We start from the raw sequence: 27,564 nt of genomic DNA, 5'->3' as shown, positions 1-27,564 counted from the left end.
ACAACTTTACACTGAAATGGGTTCATTGAAGACACAGCACTGCAGGCATTCTGCATGCCAGACCCACAAAATGTAGGCAGTGATTGTATTGCTTCATGTATATGGTGCTGCATTCATCCTACAAGGTCATTTCATTCGCCAGCCCCACTTTTTGGGCAGAAGTCACTGATGGTCCCTAAAGTCCAGTGAATTTGATATCTACCAGGTCATTATCATCTGTGGGTCAGAAAAACTCCTTTTTGGGTATTAACTAATTAAAAGAGGGAAAACTGCCACAGACACAACCCATCCCAACAGCTCCCAACCTCCATAGGCATGGTGCTGGCTAACCCAGCTGGCAGATGGCCATGCTGTGTTGAGGATGCTGGGGATCTGGTTGCCACTTCAGCCAAGAAATGAAGAAGGTTTCACAGCACTTCCGCAGTGCATTCTGTGTCTGTCTGCACTCTCAAAGCAAAAATTTAATCATGCAAATATTTACAGAAATTGGGGAAAAAAATAAAGACCAGTGAAAGCCGCTGCAGTGAACTTCTAATTACAAATCCACAAAGTGTTTATGAATAAATTTATCTATTATTTGTCTTGTTCTAGCACTGCGCATACTTTGCCTTGTACCATTAGAGTCTGAAGGAAACAATATGCGGCATGAAAATGAAAACAATTTGACTTAATTATTTATACCATTACCACCCTTTTGAATTAAGCCCTCCATTTCTTTGGTATTTTGTAAAATTTAACTGGTAATTACGCTTGTTTAATTCATTTATTTTTCGACTACTACAAGGAGATTAAAAAAAAAAATAGACAAAACCCTACCAGAATGCAAAGTGCCACTATGTTCTCAAATTGTAAATGATTCTTTTAAGCTTTTATGACTATGAAAATATAAAAAATGTACTATTTTCTATCATTTTGTCTAAAGTGTGTCTGGCTACACTCCAACACTATTTAAGTATAAACAGCAAAAGCCTTAGAGGACAAGTAATCATACTTAAATGACACAAAGATCATTAAAATAATGCTCAAAAACCACGGCAAAATGAGACACTGCAAGGCTGTTTTCTTCCTTGAAGTGTTTCACCAGATGGTGAAGAGCGCTGAAATAGATCCGAGAGATAAACAAAAAGCATTTCATCAGCTGTCTCACACCAGCGCCGTGTAGCACACACAGCCCCCATCTGAGCTGGTGTGAAGTGGCATCTCCAACCTCAGCCTCACCTAGAGCTGAGATGCTGAGAATACCGAGGTGCTGGAATGAAGCTGTGCTGAATCATGGCCTGGGAAATCCCTGCTTTGTCCTATGGAAGTCATCGAGCAGATTTATTCAGAAATGAGAACAAATGAGCATGTCAGCAGAAGTTATTGAGGCAATTTGTGATAGACGTAATGGGATGTTTTCCGAGCTCATAGAGAAGAGCCATGCCTTTAAATTGCTGCACAATAATTTTATTTTGATACAGGAAAAGAGGTTTTTTTTGTTGTTGTTTTTTTTTTTTTTAAATCAGAAATGACAACCTGCATCAGTGGCGATGCGTCAGCTACTGGTATTTAAATACAAGGGTCTCAGAAGTCAATCTTTTCTCACATAAAGGAAAAATCCTTTCCTCTTGGCTAGAGGTTTCTACTTTTAGGAACGTTGGTAATCAAAATGAGTGCTACTCATCCATCTGTGCTCTCCTCTGGACGTTTAATCTCTGCTTACATGTATTTTGTGGAATCCTTGAATGTACAAGACTAAAGTATTTGGAGGTCCTCAAATCTTCACTGAGTTCTGCTAGCCTGTACCCAACCTGGCTCTTCCTAGATCCTAATGGAAAAGCCTGTTGTGCTCTAGGAGATGGCATTTATGCTACCAGAGCTGCAAAACCACAGTAGGCAGAAAAGGTGCCCTCTTGAAAGAGAGGATTTCATATCAGCTGAATGCAAGCGGCTGAGCCAAGAAATTGGAGAAGGGTGTCGGTGTATTTCCAAGCTCCCCACCTTCCAGAAACGTTGGGTTGCTCAACTACTTCCTATCCAACATGCCTGGCAATTCCAGATCCACAAGAAAACTCATATTTTGTAGATAAATCAGCCTGAAATGGAAGATGACTTAATTTCCAACTGGCAGGCATTCTGGTTCCATGCTGTGCAAGGAAACAGCCACTCTCACGTGTCTTTGCAATGAGTAATCCTAATGTCCTAATAACATCTTATGCACAGCACTTCATATACTTCCATTATATAGAGCTAGCAACAAAAAATGAAATAAAATCCCCCAACACTTTTGGCATCTTCATACTGAATGGGTGCTCAGAAAAGGAGCTTGCAAACTGGAAAAGATGAATTTGATTTTTGCAATTCAGTTGACCAGTTTGCATCCAGCTCATGCACTAAAGTAAAAAGCTTATGCATAGAGAGTTCTCAACAGTCTGCGTTAAATGAGCTGCTGATTTTAGCCCTCTTCCTTGAGGACAGTTGACCATTAGATACACAGATACTATAGGTGACCTTAATTCATCTCTGCCATCACCCTCAAGCAGTGGCACTGGGCCAGGATGCAGAATGTCCCAAAATCTTACAAATGGACTGTACACCTCCAAATGGATGTGATCTTCCATTGATCCTCAATGTTATTTCCAAGCCAAATAATCTGAGAGAGCTGGGAGTCTGTGCCTCAGTTTTTCATCTGTAAAACAGCAATAGAAGGACATTTAGAAAACTTATTTTTTTGCCCTAAAATGGATTTTTTTTTATCTCTAGAAGGGTATTTGGAGGAATATCAGGTCTTTCTGATAGTTATTTTCAAAAAAAACTTAACAAGAGCTGATAGTTTCTGTCTTCATCCAGACAAGGGCTTTCTTCCTTGGTTTGAACTTAATTATGCCATCTGAGCTGTGGCACAGAGGCCTCGATGAAGATCCTTGCTTTCTACTCAGGGAAGTCTCTGCGTTTGCATTCACTTTGCCAGAAGCTGCTGCTCTCGGGACTACAGCTCCAATGAGGAGTTCTTCAAACTTGGCAAAGCTCCCATTGTACATTTATTTTATATTCTACCTAAATTCTAGGCAAAATACCATTACTTGTACTTAGATACTAATGGGTTTGAGAGACAATAAAAGCTTGAATCATACAGCAGGCATATCGAATTCATATCTTTTGAACGCGTTATGCTGCTGAGAGCTCTGACTCCGGTAGCCGGCAGAGGTTGCTCTGATGTTAATGATTAATCATGGAACTTATTTTCAGTAATAAAGCACAAATATTTAAATGATTAAATGACCTACGAGCCAGCATGATGAGGAATGTGTTACATGTGAGCAGCCTGCAAAGCAGCAGTTCCCAGCTCACGGACAACACGCTGCTTGCTGAGCAATGCCAGCACCTCTCTTGGCCACTATTGCTTCTCAGGAGGTGGTGAAAACTGGGATTCCTCCTTGAGCATATAAATTGTGTCATGCTGGCCTTTAAAAATCAGGTTGCTTTTTTTTTTTTTTTTTTTTTTTTTTTTTTTTTTTCCAGTGAGGAGTCCTGTTGATTTTAATTGGATACTTGAGTTAAAATAAGAGATACAGATTCTTTGCATTTATTTATTGAGGTCGTTTTTTTTTGTTTGTTTGTTTTGTTTTGTTTTTTTACTTTCCCAGCTATTAATTTCCTTAAATATAAAGTGACATCTTTTAAATGAAAATGGCTTATTGCTTGCCAGGAGCAAAGCCTGCTTAATTTAAGAAATTCAGATTCAAAGCTTTTGAAGCATATCAGGGAGTGTTTATACAACAATTATTGCAAACATCAGTCCTGCTCATTGCAGCCTCTTCAGGCCACTACCGGTGCCTTTAACTTCACTGCCAACCTTCCCCACCCCAAAATGCTTCACCAGTTGCATAAAATCAGGTCATTCTATGATTTTGTCCTTCTTATCACCCCCCCAAAGCACTTAAACCCAAACCCAACCAATCTAATGTTTACAATTGAGTAGTAGACTCATTATTAATAACTGATAGCAGACGAAGGAGTGCAGTGACCTCTCCAACAGAGCATTTAAATCTTTGCACTACACGCTCTGCTTGTGCTAGGCTGGTTTCACAAACAACAGCTGTGTAGTTCGTTAGCATATGAATCCCCCTGAGGTAATTTGGAGGAGCCAAATGTGCTAAACTAAACACCTCATTAAAGCAGCACTCTAAAAAACAAAACAAAACAAAACAAAAAATTCCACCCAAGCCCCAAACTAATTTCGCGTTCCACTTTTGCTTACGGAGATGCTTGGTGGTGAATATTCTGTAGTACGGAATTCACTCATCTGGGTTGCTGGAAATAGGGGGGTTTTAAAATCACTAATACGGGCTAAGATGCACTGGAGACTAAAGTGTCTTTGAAGTATGTTCTGCCACAAAGAAGCAATTAACTGAGGACAACAATGTTTTCTTTTCCTCCCAGTCACTAAGCTGAACTCATGGGCCCCAGGATTGTACTCAAATACCAGGACTTGTTTCTGATGGGTCTGGGGAGTGAGCAGATGAGGCCAAAGGCTCTTAGTGGCTCCCAAGTGCATATCTGCAAAGGGTTTTGGATGAGACCAAGGCAGAAGTGCTCGCAAGTGTCCCCAGGGCCACTGAGCCCCCAGGAGAATCTCACAGATATTTCCAGGAAATTCATTATAACAAATATGGCTACCAGAGGAACTGGTTGCAAGTCCAGGCAATAATGTAGGACATTCACGATGGTACTAGCATTTCTCCTCCTCCCCTTGGTCACACAAGCTGCAGGGTACTCAACCCTTGGTCCTATTTTGGCACCATGAACAACTGTTTATTCTTCTTTTTCTTCTCCACTAATTTATTAAATCCTGAATGGGACTGCAAGTCCATTAAAATATTTAAATGTTTCTTTTTTTTTTTTTTTTTTTTTTTTAATGAATATAGTCCCCAGAAAACAGAAACAGAAATGTTTCACATTTTGATAATTATTTAAAAAACAAGTAGTGGGGAACATTTTGTTCTTAGGATCTTCTGGAACATCAGCCCTTATTCTAGCAGAAAAGGACGTTCTAAATCTGAATGGATAACCTTTGCCCAGTGAGGCTGTGAGTGCCTCCTCCCTGGAAGCATTCAAGCCAGGCTGGATGGAACTTTGAGAAACCTGGTGTAGAGAAAGGTGTCCCTGCCTATAGCAGGGGGGTTGGAACAGGATGATCTTCAAGGTCCCTTCCAACACAACCTATTCTATGATTCCATGAAATTAAAGCATTAGACCTACTGGATTGTATGGTTTCATCCAAAAAACTCCTCTTACTGTTTCATCCCAATCTATTTCGTTTTTCACATGTCAGGTAAGACATTAAGCTAGCAGTGATAGTTTAGAACTACCAAAACAGTGATTTAACATGGATAAATGCAACATAAATTGTACAATGTCAAAGCACATATGAATACTCCCTAGTTTCTATCTTTTAAAAATATTTTGATCCTGAAGCAAAAGTAACGAATCAGAGTTTTGAGAGGAGAGAAAAATATCCCTGACCTACAAACTTATTTTTAAAGCATGGCTTAGTAACCTGTTGGAATTTCCTCAAGGTTTTGTAAATATTCTGAATTCTTTCAAGGTGTTATCATGTCATCCAAAAAACCAGAAAGTACTATTTATTCTCCACAGGACTCAATCCATTCTACTTTGAAATCCTGCAGGTAACCAGCTGCCCCCTAGGGTAATCTCTCATACTTCAGCAGGCACATAAGTATGTGTTAATTTAGTCAGAATTAGTATTTTTTCTTCTTCTCTCCTTTCCTTCTCCTCTTTTCCTTTCCCTTTCCACTTTTTTTTTTTTTTTTTTTTTTCCCCTTTCCTTTTCCCTTTCCCTTTCCTTAAATTTTTTTGATTGTTGCTGCCACACTTTGGACAAGTGAAGCCTGAAAAAATCTATTCCCTCTCCCAGTTTTGTGGGTAAACCCCATGGCTTGGGGATTTTAATGGTCACAATGAATACAGAACTTCTATATGTAAAATGATATCCACACTTTCAACCCCTGCTATTATTTGTCCATGGTGGTTTTTTTTTTTTTTTTTTTTTTTTTTTATGTTTTCAGTACAATTATACCTTTAATAAAGGTATATTTGTAGAAATCTTGCAGACTTTAAGCATTGCATCTGCAGTGTAAACTACAGGTTTATTGATGAATATATTCTGCTGCATTTACATAAATACTATTCCAGAATAACAAGGTTTCAAAATATTTCTCTGTTTTCATTTAACTGGAAGGTCTGTGACATAGAGCTATTTCAGAGAATCATAGAATGGCTTGGGTTGGGAGGGACCCCAAGGATCATCAAACTCCAACCCCCTGCTGCAGGCAGGGCTGCCAATTTAACCTCCACATTTAATACTCGACCAGGCTGCCCAGGGCCCCATCCAACCTGGCCTTGAACACCTCCAGGGATTTCATCGAAGAATATTTGTTTTTTTATTATATCTCTCTTTGATTATTGCTATTTTTTAAAATGAATATAGTCCCCAGAAAACAGACACAGAAGACAGCAGTGATCTTTGTGAAGAAGCAGCTTTGAAGTCTCCTTTATTTACTAGAAAACTATCATTCCAGATCCTAATAAAGCCCAGAGGTTCAGCTGAGCCCGCTGTACTGCAGCAAGCTTAAATCACAGCTGAAGTGAAAAGAGAGATTCAGATTATGTACTTCCAGAGAAGTGCCCAAGCTCAGAGCAGTAAATAAACACACCTATGAGAGAGAACGGTTTTTCTCCACTCAGCCTATCCCCAGATTTCCTTCTTCACTGCTACATTACCCACATGGCAGATCAGGGCAGAATCACAAAAATTCCTACATTTTTCTTGTGCCCTAATATCACATCCACTCACTGCTGTACATAATCACTTCTGATTAAGGCTGATGAAGAAAACTAATTTCAAGGGATGCAGAAAGTTTAGTCGTCCACACAAAACCATAACAGCTCTTCATTTGTTTTATACCCCAAGGACAGATTTCTGCCTGTAGTCAGCAGCACCGAAGCACATCTTACTCTCAACTGATGGACAAATCTGACTCTCTGAGCTACCTTGCCTTGCTCTGAAAACTGAGATGGCATGGGAAGAGTTTCTACCATCTCCTGTACATAACCATGATTCTCCCAACTCAAGTGTCACACCAAATTTAACCGTCAACTATAAGTAAAATGGATTTAAAGTCTCTGGAGAGTGATGATCTTCTAGAGGGAGAGGCTCCAGTGACTTTTGGATTGCTAAAAAGATGGAGACTTTTTTTTTCCTCTTATGAAATTTGAAAGGATCACAATTTTGTCTTGGGGCCAGGTTGGTTAATTACAATGATTTATCTTTGGTATCTAAACCAAAGATGGTAACTATTAAGAAATAACTAGCAATTATTAAATGTATTTTTAAAGTAAGTATGACCTTTCACCTTACAGATCCAGATTTAATTACTGGAATACTTTCAACTTAAGAAGATTAAAAATCATTTTTCTGGTGGTTAGTAAGACCCACTGTATTGCCCATAAAGAACCATGTCTCTGTTATTCATTAAGTAAAAGTGTTAAAAGGTTTTTATTAAGGGAGGAACAAGTAAATTCATCCCATAAGACAAGCAAGATGTGTATGTGTGGAATAAAACAAGAAATAAAGAGAGAATTAAATATTTTCAAGTTGTTCAATGATGAATTAAACAAAAGTTCAAATACAAAATTTCCTTACCCTTCCTGCTCAAGATTTATACCACTAATCAGCCAAGTTTCAAATCCTTAATATACTAAAGCATTTGCCTTTAAGGCAGCAGCAATTCAAGACTGCTAGCAAAATGAATGTATTTCCATTAGGCAAAATAATTATGTCATATATTCTAACAGTATCTTTGGACTTAAATCTTTTTGGTAAAGGGAACTGTCAATCACCTAAAATTTGATCAAGAATCTTGGTCAGAAACCACCCCATATGTGGAAAGAAAATTGCAAGTGACTTTTCTGTCTCTTGCATTTATCTAAGGTCATTCAAACAAAAATAACATTGAAATGACAGGTCACATTTTGTCCTACAAGTCTGGTGCATTTTGAGGAAGACATTTGAATACTAATTTATGTTTATTAAAGCCAGCAAGAGTACCTATGCAAATTAAAATTCTTCAAATCTCTACATCAGAACTAACTCATGCATTTTAGTGCAACTTTTCAGGGGCTTGCAGGTTTGTAAATGTGAACACAGTAAATCTTTACAGTCCATGATTACTTGGTTGTTGACTTTGAAGTCCTCCGTGCTTCAAAGAGATATGCTTACAGAATAAACACTAAGCATTTCTGCTTGGCCGTGCTTCAAAATCCTCCCCTAAACAGAAACTTGGGAGAAAGGGAGGAGATCCATTTATTGCTGGCTGGTGGGATGGGGCATTTGAAAAGACAGGATGTGCCTAATTGAACTGAAACTTGCAATTACCTAGAATAAAACCCCACCTCATGCAACTAGGCACTTTCAAATGTATAGCTGTTAATATGTTTATGCACATCTCACTTGAAGAGTGAGCCTTGATCTTTTAGACCCTTGGGCTCATTCTGCCACAGTAATAAACCATCTCAGGGGGTTGTAGCTAATTAGGCCCTGGTCTTGCCTATCAGCTACTGGTGACCCTCAAGCAGCACTCTGGGCACCAGTGGCATTGTTGGGGTGAGATCTGGATGGCATGCATGAGAAAGGAATTATGTGGGAGAGCTGAGAAAACATGCAGAACCACTGACATCTGTACAGGCCTCTGTGCACAGGGTGGCCAATTAGCTAATCACTACTTTGCCTTCCTATCAGGGAGTAAATGGAGTCACTGCAGAATTGGTTAAGCCAGTGAACACAGCTGAGCCACTGATGGACACTGCACTCTTAGAAATCAGGGTCATAAAACAAGGTTTTACCTTGGCTGTTGTGTCTGTAAAGCATCATTTGAAGATGGCAAATCCCCCTCCTGCTGCTGTCACAGTTCTGTTCTTCCAATCTTCAAACTGTGGCCTGCAGGTTTCCCTCCTTTGCGAGTCCATAGGCCGTGACCCACAGCTGCTTCTGCAGTCCCACTGCTGTGGCTGCATCAAGTAGGAATACATGGGAGATTAATATAACCATAATCACAGCTGTAATTGCCCATACAGACTTGGTTAAAGCTAATAACAGTGTGCCAACCTCTGGTGAAGTCATATCTTCATTCTGCTGCAGAGGCACAGTTGGGCGTATTCACGCAATGAAGTCCTGGGTTGTGGGCTGCCTTGCAACACAAAACTGTGGAATGATCAATGAGCAAAAAAAGATGCATAAAGAAAATCCATTATGTGCTCCATCAAGTTATCAGATGCTTTGTTCAGAAAAGCAAACCCGTGATGTGGCCTCCCCATCTAGCTCTGGACTATTTACCCTGCTGCTGAGAAAGGGCTATTAAATACCCTGCCTGATATTCCGTTACTAATAGGGATCCCACTTACCTAATTGAAGGGAAATTGTGGGAAAGCACCACTAGAGGTCACTCAAAATTAATTGTTATCCAATTAGCACAATTTGACCCTAAAGTTCAAGATGTTCTACAGCTTTCTTGTTTAAAGTACTATCAATTTTGACTCTTGTCTCTGAGAAAACTCAGAATAGTTGGAGACAGAAAATGTTTTATCAGTTCTCCCCTCATTCCAAGGTTCCTAAATCAGCTTTGCCTTTCCCTCTGCCAGCAGCAAATCATTTCTTCCTCAGCAGTGAGCTTACAGATGCTGACAGTGACGGACCTCCAGAAGTCTTAGAGGAATTCAGAGCTAGCTGTCTTATCTCAAGCACCTGATCGCCCATTTTGAAAATTAGACCAAAATGAATAGTACAACTGAGGGAATATATAGGAAAAAAACAATTTAATCTTTCCAGCATAAAAGCCTTTTTTATTTTTATTTTTTTTCCTTTTTAATATATACATATATATAGAAAATTGTAACCACTGTTGCATGGGAGAATGAGTACATGTTTTTATAACAATTGTTTGACTAAGTAAAAGAGGTTAAAAGCAAAGTTAAAGTTTGATTAATGGGTACGTGTTGAAATATATCTCTGCATGTATTTAATTAAAAGCAGATGTTCTATTTGCAGAGCTTTTGCCATAATCTGTGGTAATGATGATAGCAATTTATTTGTCAAACCCAACAGGAAAAGGGATATCTAATTAGTGTGCTCTATAAGATTAAGCCTACTAACCACTGGTGCACGTGCATAGGTCTCCTGAAGTATGTAATCAGGAGACTGAGTCCTCCCAGTCAGTAAGTAATTCATGATCCTACATAGACCAGAGTGAGGAAACATTCCCAGTGCAGCTTGGTGTGGGAAAACTCATGGGCAGCCACGCTGCCATGAATGATGCTCTATCAATGCTCTTATTTCCTTCCTCATTTCAGGTTACTGATGATCCTCCTATTCTCCCCACGCCTCACTTTCAGCTTAATGGACAAAGGGGAAGATTAGCTACTCAGCTTATCAATATGTATGAACAAGTCAATAGGAAAGATTGTGGCAGTTTCTTGAAATATCCTTCAATAACCTCACAAGACCAGCCAAGAAAGGATGCACAGCACGTGTGCAGCTGCTGAAAAAAATGTTAAAGCATCATAACATGAGCAAGTAATTTATGAGGCTCTAGTCTCCTAATTGTTTCATCAAGGTGATAAATAAATAAATAGATCATCAGCATCTGAAGAGCTGCATGGCTTCATTCTCTGCTTTCTAGAGAGATTAATCTCACAGAGGTAGAAAGACAGTTTGCCACAAAATCATACTCATAGGCTCAAACAAATGGAATTTGGATGTAATTATCATTTTTTAAAACGGTGTGCCATCTTCTGCTTTTCTGCACAGCAGGACAGTGAAGTCAAGGAAAATAACTCTGCATTTATTCTCTCCTTTAAAATCTGTTGCAACTGAATAATAAGAGCTACTGCTTCAAGGTGCTCAAATATCCCAGGCTTCCCTCATCTTCATATACTGCTTCTGTGCTGGTGGTAGTGAAAATCTTGCATCCTTCAGTCACACCTGCCTATTCATCAGAACAAGTTTCACTGTTTGGTGACCACATTGCTCCCTCGCAGGTAATATTTATCTGGGCTTGGACTATGCAGTTAGTCCTCAGCACAAAGATTCAAGATACTCATGTGTTCTCCTTTCTAAAAGGGGATGGATATAAAGAAATAAGGGCTGTTTTACAGAACTCCTAAGTAAAACCCAACATAATCAGAGCCTTTCCCTTCAGAAAACCTCTGCCGTTGGAACTCTTACTCTAAAATGAGTAAAAGTGCCACTGAATATAGTCACTTACTACTGAACATGCACAGAAAAGCTTACTGAGCGCTTCTCATGCAACAAAGCAAGAATAAGATAGTGAGCAGCTGAAGCTGTAAGGCTGAGGTGGAGAAAGAGAGGGAAAGAAAACACGCTAAAGAGGAAACAGAGTTTCTACAAAATGCCAACAGCTGAAGAATCTTACTAGAGAAAATGAAAATCAGGTGGGCTCAGGCAGAGAGCCCTTTCTTTTCATCTCCAAGGAAAATGACAGCTTTTGATATGAAAAGATAGAATTCAATAAGACTCGAAGGTGAGCTACCTAGAGCCAGCAATTGCCCAGCTGGTTTGCCACAAGGGAATTTTTTTTTGCTAATTTCATATCCCTCATTCCCTAATCAGTCCGTTCTTCTACCCATTTTTGTCCTATCAGCTATTATGAAATATTTTCAGATAGGACAAATAATTTCCTATTTTGGTCGAAAACAAAGGCTGTTCAGCAACAGAGAAAAGCAAGGTTTCTACCCAGCTGCCACAACACATTTCCAAGAGCTGTTATTCCCTTTAAAAACCTGTCTTTTATTCTGTGTGCCTCATTATCCAAAAGCTGATCTCCAGATTATGACACCTAATAAATTGCAGCCATGATTCTCCCCTCAACCCCCGTATAAACTTAACCCAATAATCAGAAAGTAGGGGGAAAAAATATCAATTTTTCTTTTCTTGATGAAAAAACACATGCACAGACGCTTCTTTCACCAAATATTTACACTGAGCCTTGAATGACTTCATTATTTTTATCAAACTCTAATTTTAAAAGCATTCAGCACTAAAGAATGAATGTAGACTTTCTACATGGGGTTAAAATCTTCATAGAGGTTAAAATCTTCATAGGGGTTTAAAACCACTACCTACACAGTGGGTTTTAGGTGCACTGATTTTTGCAATAGTGCTCAAGCATTGCTTCAAAATGACTACCGAAAGCTGGGGAAAATCAAATAATTCTGATGTATTAGCTGAATTATAAAGCAGTAACAGAGGGCACTGTAATTGAATGTATGGAGATGATGAACATCTGAACTCACACAGCATAAGTCTTTTATTTTAAAATAATCTGTAAACTGCTTTAGCAATTCTCTAAAACTATATAAAGATACAGACAATTCATTTAAAGTGGCACTTTCAATCCAATCTAAAATCACAGGTTTTAAAATGATAAAAAAAATATATGTGTATGATACTAAAAATATTCAATGCTTCTGAATTAAAACATTTTTTCAAAGGCTCTGCTATAGTGATTTCTGGTTGCTTATATCCTGATTTTCCTGGGGAAATTGCGACCAGAACAACTCTTAAGCTCATAGTTCTTTTCTATTCATAGAGTCATAGAATGGCTTGGGTTGGAAGGACCTCAAGGATCACCAACCTCCATATTTAATACTAGACCAGGCTGCCCAGAGCCCCATCCAACCTGGCCTAAACCTATTCCTGGTGAAAAAGTTCAAATATACAAATGAATCCTTTCTTTTAAATAATTGGTTTTGATAGAAGGCTCTCAAATGAACCAATTAACAGAGCATATTTCCTAGCTAAGCTGAAACACAAGAAGACCCAGCTAAAAGTACACAGCCATAGGAGATCTCTGTTGCAAAACTCAATATAAAATTGCAAAACCTTAAGAAAATTGGAAGATTTGGCCAAATCTCTTGAGCAGCATGTTGAACCCCCTCAGCCTTACCCTTGGTACTCCTAAGTTCCAAATGTGTGCCTGAGTAGCCCAATCAGGATCCCTTGTGTGTGACAGAGCACAAGGGACACTGGAGACATCTTTACTTCATCTGTTGGGTTCTGATGCTGGCCAAGATCTTTTGCACTTTGCTTTTGTTGCATTTACCACGAGCTCATAAACTGCATGCACAAATCTCAGCACGCACAGCCACCCACCCAGCACTGCCTGCTTTGTGCCCTGCAGGAAATTCAGAAGGGAATTGTTTCGAGAGGACGTGCTGTGATTGCTGTTTCTTCTGATGTCACACTGAAAGGAACATGAGATTATAGGCCAAGCCATTTGTAATGGTTGCAGTGGAGAGCTCCCATAAGCACTTCTTGCATGCCGATTTCTGCTGCCATCACACACATGGTAAATCCTGGAACTCCTACGGCTTGGAAGCTGTCCCAGGCAGGGCACAAAAAGGAGACTGGGAATCACAGGCTGGAATCAAAACCCCTACATTTAGTGACAAATCTTGGACAGGAATTCAAGCCTCAGAAGACAGAGGTGCTCTGCTGGTATTATCTGGTAATATGGAGCTAACTACAGATAAGAAGGCTCTCTGTGTCCAGAAAAGAAGCCATTGGATTGGATTATATCAGACTGAGACATGAAGGATTAGTGAATAGGCAGCCTGACAGCACTGCTTTGTTGGTTACATGCATCCAAACCTTACCCAAGAACGGCGTGTTTGTAAACTAAACTTGCAATTTAGAGATCACAGAATCACAGAATTGTAGGGGTTGGAAGGGACCTCTAGAGATCATCGAGACCAACCCCCCTGCCAAAGCAGGTTCCCTACACCAGGTTGCACAGGTAGGCGTCCAGGCGAGACTTGAATATCTCCAGAGAAGGAGACTCCACAACCTCCCTGGGCAGCCCGTTCCAGTGCTCCGTCACCCTCACCGTGAAGAAGTTCTTACGCACATTCATGCGAAACTTCCTACGCTGCAGCTTATGTCCGTTTCCCCTCGTCCTGTCTCCACGTACCACTGAAAAGAGACTGGCCTCACCGCTATGGCCGCCACACCTCAGATATTTATAAACCTGGATCAGGTCCCCTCTCAGTTGTCTTTTCTCAAGGCTAAACAGACCCAGTTCACTCAGCCTTTCTTCATAGGGAAGATGCTCCAGGCCCTTCACCATCTTTGTGGCCCTCCGCTGGACTCTTTCCAAGAGATCCCTGTCTTTTTTGTACTGGGGAGCCCAGAACTGGACACAGTACTCCAGATGAGGCCTTACCAGGGCAGAGTAGAGTCATTGAGGGTGGCTTTAGGCATTTCTAGGTGCTTGGAGCTGGGGTTTCGACACCTCTGAACTCATAAAGATGCTATTTTTCTTTTTTACATCCTTTCTAACACCTTCTGAAATGGAAATGATAACTTGCTCCTCTCCTGGCTAACTGGGACTAGAGCACAGGAATTTCACAAGGGAAAAAATGCTTCCCCCACATCTGTTGTGTTTGTCTCCATTTTTGCTTTTGTACTGTCTAATTTGCTCTACTGAACTGCCAGTCATCTCCTGGGGATGCTTTCTTTGCTTGACTGCCAGTAGGACCATCTGATTTAAGGCCTCAATGTGTGCTTGCAAGCCCTGAGGCTGTGATGCACAGTCTGGAGGCTGGACCTGGGCATGAGATCAAAGAGTGGCCTGCAGTGATTCCCACCTTCATTACCACTGTGCAGCTGTTTCAGAGCTCAGAGGAGTTCAGGGCTAATGAAGAAGCATTGCCCTCCCTCTGCTGACCTATTTCCCCTCCTTGCTCAGCTCTGGAGAAGCTGGTGGCCAAGTTGCCTCTGGCTCACCTCAATCAACTCCATTTATTTTGGGATCCTTCAGCGATCCTGAAAATGGGCCCAGACTGACAATTCTGAGGTAGAGAGATATAAAGCACCTATTTTTTGCTGTTCTGTTTTTGGAGTATTTTATTCTGAAGCAGCGGATGCTACTTTCATTGCAGGAAGCATTATGAGAAGATTAAAAAGGTTAGGAACTTAGCTAGACCTGAGGAGATTTAGAAGCCCTGTTCTTCTGTACTGCTCTATCATACCACATTTCCTTCTCCATCCCGTAGAGTACTAACTTCCATAATTGCCTAATTCCTGTAAGGTAATCAATAGAATGAATAAGCTTCTGTTCATGTACCTTGGGAAGGCTGATAATACATAAAAATAAGGGCAAATCAGATATATGACTCAAGCTTCTAAAGCAACATAGAACTACATTCAATTCCTTCACTACAAGCTACTGAGGCTACAAAATCTAGTAGAAATGCAGAGCACAAAGGAAAAGCAGTGCCAGCCTCTTTAGAAAGCTGTACCTATCATTGGCAAGGTCTGGTTGGCATTCATGTCTCTCAGTCCTTTGACTGATTTGTTTCTGAGGTGTAACAGCTGCCTACAGGTTGTACCTACACAAGTGAATCCAACGTGACACACAGCCAGAACATTGCAGTACACTGCTTCTTGTACTAATAAATATTTAAGCACGCAACCAAAGTGCTTCTTCAGCATCAGTTCCTTCTCTGTTGCAAGTGGCATACAGCAAATAGCAAACTGCTGTTCAAAAAGGAAAATGAAAAAGGCCATCGATAAACTTCTGATGATGGATAATGCATTTAATTGTTTTTGTTTGTTTCTAAGTAAAGTTCCATGAGGTTTTGCATGTGGAGTCTGATCCTGTGCATGTACTTGTAGGCTAACAACAAGGGAATGGAGAAAAAAATTGTCTGCTGGCCACAATTCAAGACTCTTATTGATGAAAATCAAGGGTAATTTTGTCTAGGAAAGGGAAGAAAACTATGTCAGCCTTTCAGGGACAGAGCACACTTCTCCTCCCTCTCCTCATTTGGTCACACAGGAGAGATTTACCCAGTGCAGACCCCAGCGACGCTCATTAGCAGAACAGCCTAGACCCAGACAGCAGTGCCAACCTATTTTATAAGCTTACTTTGCCTCATCAGTCCGGTGACTCTGGGATGAGCAATCACAGCTTTAGCAGAAACCCTGAAAATAATATTTATATAGTTACATGACAAACAGGCATGGGCAGAATGCATTTTATAAAACAGAAAATGTTAATTGCTTCTGAGCGTCTAGAGATTACTCTACCTGAAAATATTTGAAGTTTTGGATGAGAACTCGTACATTGTGGCACATCAACTGCAAGCCAAAATTTTCACTTGTTTTCTCTCTGGATTTTAAAATTAGGGACAAAGAGAAGAAAAAATTCAGTCGGTATTCAAAAGAAATTAAAAGGAGAGACGTGTCAGGAATTGATTTTAAAACTTCCTACTCAGCTGCGTTGGCTTTCCTGGCTAGATAGTCCTCTGATTGAGTCACATGGAGCACAAATTTGAGATTATTTTCACCTGGAATCTCAAATGCTTACCGAGAACCTTCTGGTTTGTAAATTAGCAACTGAGGATGGGGGAAAAGAAAAAGGAAAATGGCTTCTTTCTCTAGAAGAAAATGTGGGATATCTTCTTCCATCCTCAATTCCATAATGAGATTTGTCTTTGGCTTCCATGAACCTTTTCTCTGAGTTCAGAGAAAGCTGGTGGTGCAGAAGTCATTGCATCTCTTGTTGTGAATACCCTTTTCTTCCTCTCAAGAGAACTCCTCAATCAGAGGAGCCAGTTTTTGGGTTGCGAGTGATAAAAAAGAAGAAAAAAGCAATGGGACTTTGCCCATCTTTATTTACCGCACCAGAAAACATTCACTGGTTGAGCTGCAATGCTCACTGTGGGTTTTAATCTCATTTTCTCTAAAATATCTGTTTATTTTTTTCGACTGGCAGAAGAAAATTAACAAATGTAAATATACGTTCCCATCTCTGAACTGCAGAATAGAGTTAGCTTGGGGAAGGCTTGGAAATGGATGCTATCAAGTTTCTGTGGAAAAAGAATAGCCATTCAAAATTCATAGTTTCAGTTTTTATGAGATACGAGTCCATTCTGTTTCATTATAAACTAGAAGGGATTTTTCACTGTGATCCCAGAAGAAAACAGAAAACAAGAAGATGCAGGAGAGATTCAGAACAACTGTGATTTCGCATAGTGTAATTAATTCTGCAGGCATACAGAAAACAAGGAGGTGCAGGTAGGAAAAGATCCACAGGAAATTTATTCCACAGAAACATACCTTCACTTTAATGGAATCCATATTTGACTTTCAAAATATTTTTCTCTGTTTTCACACTAGACTTACTTTGCTAATGAGTTTACCCTGAAACTTACCTTTCCATTGTAACTGAGAGAGGTCTACACGTTGACATTCATAAGGATATCACTTCCCCTTCGTATCACAATACATATGGGGATACTTGGGGCTGTCATAGGTGGAGCAAGTCAGATATAACTTTGAACTTCAGCCTAAAGCAGTGCAGAAGCAGTGTTTTTTTCCACAATGCAGAAAGGGTACATCCCATCAGAAATGCAAGTTTATAATTAAATGCAAGATTGGATTGAATTTGGTCAGCCCGTGAGGAGGAGTTACTATTCTGAAGGGCTGTTATTTCAGAGGGTGCTTTAAGAACTTTGAATATTATTGTTCTCCTCCATGTTATGAAATGCATGCATCTCAGCATGCTGTCTGAGAGCCCTCCCAGCTGTTTCCAAAGAGCAGCTATTATCATCTGCAGGCAAGATCGTTTTGCACCACAGCAGTTATTAGAAGGACTCCTGTGTAATCATTTATAGCATGTGTGGATCTTAGCACTGTAGCTAAATTTTTCAGACTAGGCTGTAATATATTATGGGCATCACATATTCTCCTCATTATTACTCATAATTCTGCATCTCAATGAATCAAAATAAAAGGGCTCCTAGTCTGGTAGCAGTGAGCACTGTATCTGACTTTTTTTTTGAATGCAGGATAAGAAGATAAAAAAGGCAAAATAATTGTTGTGCTATGCCACATGAACTCACAGTCAATAGTCCACAAAGAAGTAATTTATGTAGACATTTTGGCACTGCAAATTTTCAATGTCCTCTTCAAAAAGACACTTGTTCTGTATTTCTTTCATTTCTGAATGACAGAGGTCTCTGATTCCCAAGAAAATGCAAAAGGACCTTGAAATAAAATGATGCCATAATGACTTACAGTGATACACTCCTCCCAAGTTTTCAGGACAATTATATGCTTATTACTTTGGAAGAGTTAGAAAACAAGCAAGCTGCAGCTTTTAATGAAGCTTTCATAGCAGAGAGAAGAACTATGAAAAAGCATTTAAAGCAGCTCATCTCCTCCTCTATTCAGGCTCTCTTTCATTTCCAGAGACAGTTGCAATGAGAAATTGGATGCTATCCAGTTCAGATTTATAAGGAAGCAGAAAAGGAGATAATGGCGGAAGCGTGCGCTTTTTTCCTCCATGTAAATTCAGATCATCTTTAACGTTTGATCAGATTTTGAGGAACACGAGACAAAAAAGCAGCAGATATTTCCAAGTAGGCACTTTAAAAATTCAAAAGAGCTTTGCAGAGTCTCCCTGCACTCATAGCAGCTTCAGTTTCCTTTTATTATTTCTGGGGAAGATAGAGAACATAACCATCTTCTTAGCTTGGCTCTCTGATTATAAAACCCAACTCAAAGCAACTGAAAGTTCTGCTTACAATGTACAGACATACATCTCGGGCCTTTGTACTGTCATGCTGCTGCTATTCTAACAAGCTAGAAATATGTATGCAAGAGAGGAAGATGCATCAGGATCAGAGGAAGAGGCAGTTAACACTATATTACTGAGACTGATCTCCTCATCAGTCCACAAAATCCTAATGTGACCCGAGTGGAGATATTTTATATTATGGGGAAGGAATTCTCTCACCCTTTGATGACGCTACATTTATGCTACCATTATTCAACCATTCCCTGATCAGAAAGCACAACACTGCTACACCAGTTTTCACTCCTCGATTCAGATACACAAACACACAAGTTACGGTCATCCTGTAAGTGCATCTGTTAGTGCATTTAGTGCTGCACAATCCTCCTTTACTTCTGGGCGACACATGCAGAAGCCAAACGGCCACAGCGTTTGGATTTGTCTGGATGATGTACCATGAGATATGGTTAGTAGCTTAGTGGGTAGTAACGGTGATAGCAGGCCGGTTGGACTAGATGATCTTGTAGGTTCTTTCCAACCTTGTGATTCTGTGATTCTATGATATGAGAGTTTTCCCTTTTCTGCTCTAAACCTGTAACCTCACAGACGCTCGTGAAAATAAATGGTTGAGCAGAGCAAATCTACTCATCTATTTTTCTGCTTGAAGTAACTCATCAGAAACTTCACAACAAAAAACTTGTTTTGGGTTTCAGTTCTGGAAGTACGTCCCCACCACGTGAAAAAAAATAACAAATATTGATGTGCATACAATATTTCGAATGTAAGTATTTGAATTCAGGAACTTACCCTTTTGTACCCTCCTGTAAGAAATCTGCCTTTGTGTGATAACACGAAGTTATTACAGATGACTGAAAAGTGCAACCGCTGCTGTGCCTAAAGCTTGGCCAAGGGAATTTAAGGTTGAAGACATTATTGGTTGCTCTTCTGTCTGTCCGTTTTCATAAGTATTGCTATTCAGAGCAGAGTATTAAACCTCAACTTGAGCAGAATCAGATATGAAATATATTTCTGTCATCCCCAAAACTTTCTGGACAACTCCGAATATGTCTCTTCATGCAGCCAACTATTAATACCAGAGAGTGCAGACTGCCCCAAATCTTCCTTTTCCAGACTTCAAGGAGTCATAATTCTTTGGTATTTTGAGGGATGTTGTGAATCAATTCCCTATTCAGGGTTTCATTTTAAAGACTCAAAACAGTCCCAAATATGAACTGTGTGGAAATAGTTCCTCTCTTTGCTTTTTTTTTTTTTTTAATTATTATTTATTTTTTTTCTCTAAAGCCTGCGTATATTTCAGTGTTCAGATGTCAATGAAGAGGTTTTATAGCAGGTCTAGTAAAGCACAGTTCTCCAATTACAACCTAGCTGTAAAATATACAGTAGGCTTTTTTTCCTTTTTACTTCCAGGCAATGAGTTTTGGTCATGTCAGTTAAACCCAGCTAAAAGAAGGAGGAAAAAATAAGAGAGAGATGACTGTTCAGTGAACCTCGGGAGAGTTATGAAGTTATACAACCTCAGAAGGATTTTAGGTAGTTTTATACTGCTTGGCTCAGCTCATATTTATGTCATCTGTCTCAGTGCCTGAAATGAGCTGAGCTATGTGCTTGATAAAGAAAAGCACCTCCACTGACTGATGTATCTAAGAAATTCAGTTTGGACATGGCTGGATGAACCAGAAAAGAGGATGATATGTGCACAAATCTTGCTATGATAGATGTCACGTAAGCGAGAACTAGATAATGCTCAACACAACAAAAAGAAAAGAATGTGAAGGAAAACATTCACTAAAGAGATAGAATTTTGTTTAAAGTTTAACACTTCCTTGTGAACTTAGTTATGTCCAAATTAGTTTAAACTCGGAGGAGGAAATTGGAGAAGAATTACAGTAATCTGGAACTTTGTGCTGCAAATGTACCACCTACTCCTGGTAACAACTATAAACGTAGCCTAATTCAGTCTAATTATCCAATAACAGTTGCATTTTGACTAAGTGAGATGCTAAAAAATCTCTTCCAAGAACCTGCAGATACTTTGTGGAGTAATGATCTATCAGTGAAGATTTATCTACGGTTTCACCTGATAAGATTTTTCATCTTGTCTCAAATGGTGCAATTTACCACACTCAGCACGCTGCATTGCGTTCATATATGTAGAGAGGAACCGGATTGATTGTCTTCATCCTTTCTGCCACTAAACTCAGCAGCAAATTAGCAGCTCACAATTCCAGCAAATGACTGCTCTTTTTTTTTTTTTCTCTCCTAGTGCTTAGGGAGAAATTGGACTCCAAAGCTTTGGCTGGGAAGCTGAGGGCTTATTTTGAAACTCTCCAAGGAGAAAATAGATATCAAGATGTTGTTATAATTAGTAAAGTGGTACAGCAAAATATGAGGCAGTCATAATGTTTTGGAGAACCCAACCAAACTGAATCACAGAAAGGCTCGGGTTAGAAGGGACCTTACAGAGCATCCAGGTTCAACCCCTTGCCATTTATTCTTAGCCTGGATAAATCCAACGTTACAAAAATAGCAGAAGTAAAAACCTTCAGAAAGAAAGCCATATCTTTACTGCCATGAGGCATACGTTATGTCTTCACAGAGACTTTCAGTTCTTCCTTGCAGGGTGAGGGGTAACACTTCACTAGGTGTACCTGTGGCCCTTTCCCAGGCTAGAAGTGAGTCCAAGTCTGATCTTTTATAAGAAGACCGGCTGTCTTTTCTCTGAGCCCAATTACAGAAGACGTGTCTGTTTCTGCAAGAAAGGCTAAACCACGCTCGATGAGTAGTGTATGGTGCTGGAGTAAAGTGCATTTGAGGTTAAAATCCTGGGACTGAAACGGCTCCCAGGAGAGGTCAAAGTGTGCACGAGCGTAGCTGAGAAGGTCGTGAGTTCTTTGTAAAAATACTATATATGGATAGCTGTATAGCTACCAGGGTATAGAATTAGCACTGTGTGTCACGGTCATTAAATTCTTTAAATTGATATATTTTCATTCTTATTTATTCTTGGTTTCAGTGTATCTTGTTATTCCTCTAAACACCATGGAGAAAGCATTTGCATTTTCAAATGTTCTATGAGATTTTGCCTCTTAAAATATGGATTTGGATGGAGTATTGAATATTTCCTTAAGAATATGAAAAGTTTTAGGAAGTTGCTGATGGTTTATGTTTCTGCAGATGAAATCATTGAAGTAATTCATAGAGAATATCTTTAACTGATTTAACTGTGGGTGAAATTCTGCCAACAGTTTTCTTAAGAGCAAGTTTGGAGTAGCTGTATCAACAGACTGCCAGATTAGAACATATTTAAACACAAAATTCATGTTGCACGTTGTATCACTGCACCCTGGATGGGTTTTGAATCTAGCAGCTTTGGTATAAGCACAGTAAGCAATTGCTATGGAGTAATTTTTGTTGTTGTTGTTGTTAATTAATTAATGTATTTCACATTTCTTCTAGGATCAATTTCATTTACATAATTAGAGGAATCATTTTAAATGGTCTGTACCTATGGAAATTATTTTCCCACACTACAATAGCAAACCGTACTTGCAGAAAATTCATATCTTGCAGGTGTGGCTTCATCCATGCAGTGACATTCCATACATCAATCACCCTCGGGAGTTCTTTCTTTGCGCACAAGACACACACATAGCCAGAGATAACACTTGTGAAGACTATAACACGATAGAGTATATAGCAGAATACATTCTGGCCTTCTTAATCATTTTGTGATGTAATGAATGAAAACTGCAGAGCCTAGCACATACATTTTGTATACAAATCACCTCAGCTCAGTACCTGGGGGATAACGTGCAGAGATTTTTGTAGTCTGGAAGATCTTGTGTGCAGCCATCCTTACACGTGCATAAATCAGGAGCAAAGGAATCTTCTGCTGTGAGGCAGTGGGACCAGGCCAGGCACAGCCCAATTCAGAGAGGGGCATCCAAGCTCCGAGCAAAGGATAACAACTGAGGGAGTAACTCCACTTCGCAGCACAGCTATGCTCTTGAAATGCTGCACAAAGTCCAGTGGGGCTGAACCACTCTAGCTGCTCACTTGATATTTCCCTTGAAAATAAAGTCAATTAGATTCGGATACAGCGACATTGTTGTTGTTGTTTTCTCTCTGACAACACATTTTTTTCCATCCACTCCTCCAAACACCAGTCTGCCTGCTGGTGAGCTTCCTACACACATCACCAAGGCCAACATGGGCTTCTGAGCTCCAATGGAAACCCTGAACGCATGGGACACCTCACTCTATGCAGTGAATACCGATCGTTTTCCTCTCATTTCTGTTTAAGTCTTATTCATTCTGAATCTCTCCTCTTGCTTTGTCTTTTAAATGTTATTTGTACCATTTTATCATTGCTCTTCACTTTTTCCCTTCCATAAAAAGCAATAAAATATTAATGTGGCATAGAAAAATCTGTCTGTGCTAGTAGTCTCTCAGAACCATTGATGAATCCATGAATAAAATATGCATCTTTATTTTGCTTGTTGTATATCAGATTTCAGGAGTTCATTATATTTTCTGTGAAGTAAGCTTGTCCAACAGAGCTTTTGCTTGTTTGCTTACTTGCTTTTATTTTAGGTAACTCTTGATTTATTAACCTTTGGAAAAGGTAATGTCTGATATGGCCTTACATGAAACATGAAACTTTCATTCGGATCAATTTTCTGCTCTCTCTCATCTGAAAAAGAAAAAAAAAAAAGCATCTTTTTCATCCTCTTGCTGTGGAGTTACATTTTCCAATATTACCTTGGCCTAAGAAAAGATCTTTTGACTGCAAAGATTGGTGTTCACTATAAAACCAAACACCCCCAAACTGGGATATTGAAACAGGGACACTATTTGATGTGGAAAATACTGCTATCTTTAGCAATCTTAATCAACATCTTTTTTTCTAATTCCACACTAATCTGAAAGCTTAAGTGATTTTTTTTTTTTTTTTAAACTATAATTATGCCTTAGTCTCTTTGTGCTAGACTGATGACAATATAAATCTGAAGCAGTTTCTCTGGAGATGTCTACGCTGCCTACAGCTATGCTGGTTCACTGACAAAGGATCTGCTCATTTGGGTGGCATGTTCTTGAGATAATCTTATCAGAGATGGATTTTTATAGCCTCGATTTCTAACAATCTGTTTAACCAAGGCAAAAAACTTTGTCTTAAACCTATGAAACAGAGATAAAGAATTAATGACGAACAACTGTCCCTCCAAGGGATGACAGCAAACAGTTTATGCTAGCAGCTATAAGAAATCACTGCCCATTTAGGGTCATGTGGCTGTCCCTGTGGGGGACACACCATGATTAAAGTATAGATCTTCCTGCTCCAGAAATGCAGATAAAAATTCTGATAAGATGAACTCCACACGTTCAGTTTGGAGAAGAAAAGTCTACCCTTTCAATGAAAAGCCTAGTACAGATTTGGATATAGAAAAGAATAAGAAAGGTATTGTAGAGTCCATAAATAAAAATCACAATAATAATATTCAAAATGAATAAACGTTTAAAATTCACTCTGAAAAAGATATCTTTCCATGTTCTTCATCTGTATATAGTGTTACGATTGTTTTACAGCCATTACTGTAGCCATCATTGTTATTGAATATTTCTTAGGTAAGCACTGCATTATGGTTACCAGGACATCAGTCCCTGAAGTTCATCGGTGGCCTTTCCAAGAGAAAACATCACTAAAGGCAAAAAGAAGCTGAAGTCCACACTGAATTTTGGCTGAAGGCAGAAGGGTTAGGAGAGGCTGCCAGTTGGGTAGCATCCCATGAAAGAAGTCCCCTAAACTCACAAGTCTATGCAGAGCCTTAAGGGGAAGTGCATTGGTTGGCTGATAGCATGTTCTGTAGCACTTTAATATTTACTGCTAATGATTAATAGCATACTGCACAAACGCCACTGTATAATGACAATGCAGTGTTGAGGATTTTCTTTCTTTCTTCATTTAAAAAAAAAAAAAAAACAACACACCCAGAGCAGCTTTTTTCCCCTCTATACTCCTGTATTTCAAAAGATCAGTGCCAAGCTGGGGAGGGAGGCTTCTCCCATTGCCCTCTCCACTTTACATTTTCTGCCCATCTTCTGGAAAGAGTCAGCCCTTGAGCGGGTTCTTAAAACACTGATAGTCACAAAGAAAACGTACAATGAGGGGAAAATAGGAATCTCAGAGGATTTTACGTGGAATAGACATTAGATACTGCAACAGCCTAAGTCATGGCACAGAGTGATCATCATCAAGTAGACAAGTCAAATGGCAAATAGACAAACAAATCACGATCTAGCCACAGACCCTTTGCAAGCAACCACTGTTTCGAAGAGATTGCTCAAACCATTTTGTACACGGCTAAAGATGTAAGATGACAATAGGCCTTGCACTACCTTCAACATGAGGTGAATTTGCTGAGCTGTTAAAAAAATTGCATCACACCCTGTTTTGGAGGAAGAATCAGAGGTTTCCATGTACTTCTATTTTTATGGGTTTTTTTGTTTGGTTGGTTTCTTTTTTAGTGAACTATTCCCTAGAGAAATGAGGGATACTGGGTGTGAGGATTTCAGACAAAGATGACTTTATTGACTGGTGCTCCTTACTACAAAGTTATAATTAAAAATAAGTATTAAAACTGGTTACAGGGTAACCTGGAACTCTAGAGCTAGCAGTTCACAATAAAAATCACATCGTGTTTACCTTGTCGGAAAAGCCATCCCCAATCCAATTTTAAAGTTCTGCAGTGGTAATTGAAGGCTGCAGGAGGCTGTTCAGCAAAACTTCAGATTAGGATTCAGCTGAGAACATATCACCATGCAGCAATATCTTAGTCATGTCTTGAATGGCTTCTGGGCAGGCAGTTTTGAGAACAGGGTTTAATATTATGAGAGCTTTGCAATCTGTATACTCAAGAATTAAGAGTATTTAAGTCAGGAAGTGGATACAGCAAACTATCTGTTAGAAATTAGCTCTACTAAAGTATTGATCTCATAACTCGGTTAGCTTCTGTACTCCAAGAGCAGGGCTGTGTTTTTTGGCCAGAAAGAACAGTACTGCTGCCAGATGATCGGCCTGTGAGACTGAAAGATCATCCTCTGAGTTCCTAAACAGTATGAATATATCTCACATAAATATATTTATAAAGATAGGATAATATATGCTTAACCTTTACAGAAAAGGTCAGGACTAAGCCCTTAGGTATCTCATTTCGGAGAATCACAGAATCACAGATTTGCAGGGGTTGGAAGGGACCTCAAGAGATTATCGAGTCCAACCCCCCCAGGAAGATGAAGCATGCATTTCTGTAGCTGTTTAAATCCGCTCCCTCACATAGCCTCCATTATATTCTACTTTATTTTTTTCTTTATTATTTTTAAAATATAAGTTTCCTGTATTGCAATTTTCAGTTTCTAAGACTTCACCATGCAAGGGCGTTGTACCTTTGAAAAGCACGTCAGTCCTTGTGCAGCTTCTCTTCTACCTCAGTATGACACAAGAAAGCAAATTAGTCAACTTTTGTGCTTTTCCTTTCTTCTTTTCTTTTTTTAAATGAGCAAGTGTTCTGTGATCTTATCTGGCTCCTGATTTGTGGTAGCTACTGATCTTCTATGCTTTAGTGGCAGATGGATGATATGAGTTATAAAATATTAAGGCAAAGAGAAGAGCAGCCTGTGAGATTACTAATTAATTTTCTAAAGAATTATCTAGCAGAAATGCTAGCTTTAAATTGTTTCCTATTTCTTTTTAATTTAAACAAAGCCATTTAAGATGGCCTACTGGCATCTGTCTGTGTTGACTTTCATGTATTTTATTGGTCTTTCAGTGTTGCGTCTATTGCTCAGTGACTCTGAACGTCCCCGTAGTTTCTCAATGAAAATAAAAGATGCTTAGTGTGGAAATCATTTCCCTTATTCTGGGATGTAGTACATTTAACAGTCTAATGCCGAATCTCTTCTACGCAACTGTTCTGAAGCAAACTGCAATTTAGGCTCTCCCATCCTAGGAGATCCCACGATTCGTAATGGGACATACACTGACACTTGATCTCACGCAATGAATGAAAGAGATAAAACATGGGGAGGAAAATTTATCACCATCCACTTCTGCTGGCACAGCACGGAGGTGCAGGAAGAGCTGTTCAGTTTCACATAAAATAGCCTGTGGCACAGTCAGGTGCTGAACTTTGCCGTTGTGCTTTTCATCTCAGCCCCAGGGACATACAACCATCCTCACACTTACATTTTCAGAGAAATGGGTTCGTCTTTCTGGAGATGTTAGAATGAATCAAGGCAGAAAGCAATAGTGTGATACGCTGTATGTTTGAGGCTTATTGTCAATATAAGTAGGATTACAGAAATGGCTGTATATCACTTTTTCAAGTACTTGATGAAACAGCTTCTTTGATTTTTAAAACATAGAAAAAAAAATCTGTCAGCTTCTCTAGAATTTGCTACGTTTCTCATAGAAGCAAGAAAGGAAAAATTCTTGAGCCTTGAAGAACAATAATTAGTGTGTGTTAATTTGCAACTCTTCACATTTGCCTTCAAATAATCACAATGCAGCAGCCAAATAAGGCCACGCGATTGTTCCTGCAATAATACCACTTACAACAAAATGATTTTGCTATTAATACATCCGTAGAAGTCTTGGCAGAGCTTTCATAAAAACTTATTGGACTTTTCCACCTAGATCTACAGTACAACATCTGATTATCCCCTCCATTATTTCCATCAGACAGTAATAGTATTTCACATTACTTAAAAAAAAAAATAAAAAAAAAAAATCAAGGGCAACCTCCTCAGCTGCTTTGAATGGGAAAGTTGCCTGCGCTGGCAGTCCTGAGGTTACACCCACAAAAAACTGACTTATGCTTTAAACAGTATA

General features: G+C 39.3%; 1 long non-coding RNA gene across 1 annotated transcript; it reads right to left on the bottom strand.

The window, feature by feature from the left end:
• Window positions 1-1,100: 1,100 nt before the first annotated feature.
• Window positions 1,101-9,265, bottom strand: LOC109369531 (uncharacterized). Its single transcript, XR_004160874.2, has 3 exons — window positions 9,167-9,265; window positions 8,905-9,069; window positions 1,101-2,668 (listed from the first exon to the last, which is right to left on the bottom strand). It is a non-coding gene; the product is annotated as an uncharacterized LOC109369531 (long non-coding RNA).
• Window positions 9,266-27,564: the final 18,299 nt, after the last annotated feature.

Source organism: Meleagris gallopavo, chromosome 11 (assembly GCF_905368555.1).
Source record: "Meleagris gallopavo chromosome 11, MGAL_WU_HG_1.1, whole genome shotgun sequence".
Lineage (NCBI taxonomy): Eukaryota > Metazoa > Chordata > Aves > Galliformes > Phasianidae > Meleagris > Meleagris gallopavo.
Note: the sequence above shows the minus strand (reverse complement) of the source record. Positions and strands in the feature narration are given on the sequence as shown.